The following is a 4,359-nucleotide window of genomic DNA, read 5'->3' as shown; positions in this document are numbered from 1 at the left end:
TTCTGACTTAATATACCAAAACAACTAAGAGGCTTCTCCTTTTATAATATAGGAGATCAAGTTGAGTAGTGGATTAAAAAGACATTAACTTCTAATATTACTATTATTAGTTTGTCGTGTAGGAAAGGTTAATTTGTTTTAATGTAAGGTTAATTTGTTTTAATAAGTCTTAAATTATATGTTCATTTATTAGTTTCTTATTTTCTTCTTCTCATAAATATATTTTAATTATGTTATGTATTTACTTTTGTCACTAATACTTTTTATATAATTTATATAATATTTTCAAATACTATGCTATTAGTTGATATTTATAATACTAAATGATTGTATAAATATTTTTATAAATAATGTCAAATGAAATTTAATATTTACATACGAAAAAATATACTATTGATGCAAATGTTTTTATATAAGGAAAAATTATATTTATGCTCTAAAGATAAATATAAATATGTTTTTGGAATTATTTTTAATTTAAGATAAAATATTTTTTAAGATAATATATGAAAAGTTGAAATATGTATTATTGATGTAAAACAATTTTGTTTTGCTTTTAAAAATATGTTTTTATTTTAAAAAGAATAAACTACTTTAGTAAAAAAAGAAATCTTATTTACATTTTTATTACATTTTAAAAACAAAAAAGTGCGTACCACTCTAGTACCCGTGCAAACACACGGGTACTGATATGGTAAGCGTATATGGTACTGATATTAAGCTATTGATTTAAATATTAAATAATAACAGGGACCAGTTTATTATTGATTTAAATATTTTTTATAAATAATTTCAAAATACAAATATTTATATAGAGGAATAATTATATTGCTAATTCAAATATTTTTATATACGGAATAAATTATAAAAACTGATTTATTATCTCTTTTAAAAATAATAAACTATTTTGGTTAGGAATAATTAATAATTTTTTTTATTTCATCACAATAACTTAGTTCTTCAAATTTGGAAATAACTGACGACAAATTAACATACCACATCAGTACCCGTGCGAACACACGAGTACTAATATGGTACACGCAAAACGTGTTGTTTTTAATTATTTATGTTATTAATTTTTTATTTTTAAATTATTTTTAGTTTAACTTACAAATTCTTTTTAAGATAATATATGGAAAATTGAAATATATATTATTGGTGTAAAACAATTTTACGAATATGATTTTGTTCAAAAATAATAAATTTTTTTTTATTTACATTTTTATTACATTTTGAAAACAAATTTCTGTGAAATCAAGCCTCTCCATTCACTTAGTTTTGATGAAGACAAATTGATTATCAAAGGCTCATAGCAAAAAGAATGGATAAAGCATCAAGTTTTTAAAGCAATATTTGAAGACATTTGGAGCTTAAGCACTATAGGTATAAACATGTTTTTATCTTAATAATATAGTGCTCAAAACTCATATTTTATTGCATGCGTCCATTGAGTCTTACCCCTAAAAAACTTGGCCTCCTGAAAGCTTTAAAATTAAAATAAACATTTTTTCCCAGCGTAACCCGTTACGGTTTTAGGCGTAACCGGTTACGGTCACGCAGCCAACCCCTGGAAGTGTTTTTTGTCTCAGCGTAACCCGTTACGTAACCGGTTACAGAAACGTGTTTTTGAAATTTTCTTCTACAACAGTACAGCGTAACCGGTTACGGCCATTTTGTAACCAGATACGGCTGAAACAGTAGCACTTGTTCATTTTGTTTTGGTGCATACGGATCAAAATTTATTTCACTAAAATATTGCACCTTTTCATTGAATCATACTCATTCCTAGGGGTGTTAAGACATTATATATATCCTATATTTTCAAATTTAAATTCACCTCTTCCTTTTGAAATTATATACACTTACTCTCTCAATTTTCATACAAAGTGCTCATTGATATTCAAACTTTCACATTGAGTTTTTTTGCATTAGAGTTTCATACTAAGTCCAGAAAAATTCATATCATAAGTCATAAATATTTAGCACTATACTATCATTGATAATTGCTTGTTTGGAAGGAAAGATCAATCTTATAGATTGATATATGTTCATCAACATTACTACTCAAATATATTTGGTTATTATTGACTTGTTATCCAGGATTGTTGGAAGCAAGGGTTTTTGATTAGTGAGAGGATTGTTCTCATAATCAAGTTAGTAAATCCAAGAGGATTGTTTTTGGTGGTTGAAATCTTGTTATCCAGGATTGTTGGAAACAAGTGAGTCATTAAGGGAGGATTGTTCTCTTAATGTACTTAGTGAAAGTCCAAGAGGATTGTTCTTGGTGTTTGGTGTGTCTTGTGTAAGTCACAAACAATAGTAAAATCTCTTTCATGTTGAAAGGGGACTGGAGTACTCTCGAATTGTGAGGGGAACCAGTATACTTCATTGTGTTCTTTACTTTTCCGTATTTACCGCTTTCACAAATCATAACTAGAAAAGAAAGTAACACATTTCTAAACTCTTGCACCAAACCAGAAAAATAAGAACAACAAGTATTCAAAAACCGGATAAATATTCAAAGTCCTAATTCACCCCCCTCTCTTAGGCACACTCATTATACTTACAATTTCTCCGTACCACTCCAATATCTGTGTGAATGCATGGGTATCCCCAAACCAGAAGTAGTATGAACATACGAATTCTAGCATTTTATGTGCATTTAAAATATATAAAAGTAAATATATTTCAAATCATCTATAAATTCAAATACTAGAAAAATAATTGTTCTTTAATTATTTATGTTACTTATAGTTTTATTATAATATATTATTGATGTAAATCAATTTTGTGAAAAAAAATTAATTTTAAAATTATGTATTTTTTTAAATAATAAATTATTTGGATAAAACAATTTAGTTTTTTTATTTATATTTTTAAAACAAAAACGTGTGTATAACACCAATATGATGCGAACACTTGGATATTCTGTTAATTTTAGAATTATAATTTAAACATCAATTTAATAATTAAATTATTTATGATAGATGGAGAATGACGAATTGATGCCCATTTATATTTAATTGTGAGTTACATTGTCTATTCATGAAATGTACTATGTTTTTATTAAAATTTTAAGACTTTTCTTATCAAAATTATATTACAAAGATTTTGTTTTATTATATATTGTTGTGTTTCCCTTTTTTTTCTTGATTTTTTTTTGTTTTTTTCGACAATTCATATTGGAAATATGTGAAATAGAAAAACAAAATATAACAAACAGTTTGAGAGAGAAGCATAACTTAATTTAGTATAATATATTACAATAACATATTTTATTACAAAAAAAGTTTATTTTTAATTTATTGTAATAAAATAAAAGACTCCAAACATTATTTTATTTAGGGTTAATACCTATTTTACCCCCTGCCATATGGGGCGTAGTTGAAAAATCCCCCTGCCAAAAAAAAAGTTTCAAAAAGTGCCTCATAAAATTTCAAAAGTTTGTATTTGAACCTTTATCACGCCACATCATTAAAAAATCTGATGTGGCAACTTTTTTTTAATTTATTTTTATTATTTTAATTACGTGGATTGCACAGGTGGCATTATTATTATTTATTATTTAATTTAATACCATGTGGCATTTTTATTATTATTATATTGTTTAGTTCTTCAAATATCAAAGTTTAAAATACATGCCAAACAATACATGCCAAACACTTTACCACTAGGCTGAAGTACGTTTTCTGATCTATAATTCCCTTAGACAGTATATATTAGCTGCTGCTACGTTATTAAGATTAATGTTAGTGTTTACATTATTACTTAATATTAATATTATTAGTTAATAACTATTAGTTATTAGTTAATATTTATTAGTTAATTTTAACGTTATTAAATAATATTAGTTAAATTATAAAATAATAATTAATATTTATTTTACTGTTTAACTTAATTAAATTATAAAATATAAACTAAATTAATAAATTTTAACTAATATTAGTTTATATTAATTTAATTTAGTTTAATTTAATTTATATTTTATAATTAATACTATTTTAATTTATATTTTACTGTTAACGTTATTAATTAATATTTTTTTATATTAATTTAATTTAGTTTATATATTCTAATTAATATTAGTTTAATTAAATTTAATGTTTATATTAAGGTTTATATGTAATTTAATTTAATTAATGTTATTTTACTTTTAACGTTATATTTAACTTAATAAATTTAATTTAAAGATTTTATATAAATGTTTATATCTAATTTAATTTAATTTATTTTACTGTTAACGTTATTAACTAATATTTGTTTATATTAATTTAATTTAGTTTATATTTTCTAATTAATATTAGTTTAATTTAATTTAATGTTTATGTTTAATTTAATTTAATTTATTTTTATTTAGTT

The sequence above is a fragment of the Vicia villosa genome, linkage group LG1 (assembly GCF_029867415.1).
Source record: "Vicia villosa cultivar HV-30 ecotype Madison, WI linkage group LG1, Vvil1.0, whole genome shotgun sequence".
Taxonomy (NCBI): domain Eukaryota; kingdom Viridiplantae; phylum Streptophyta; class Magnoliopsida; order Fabales; family Fabaceae; genus Vicia; species Vicia villosa.
This window is presented reverse-complemented; position numbering follows the sequence as displayed.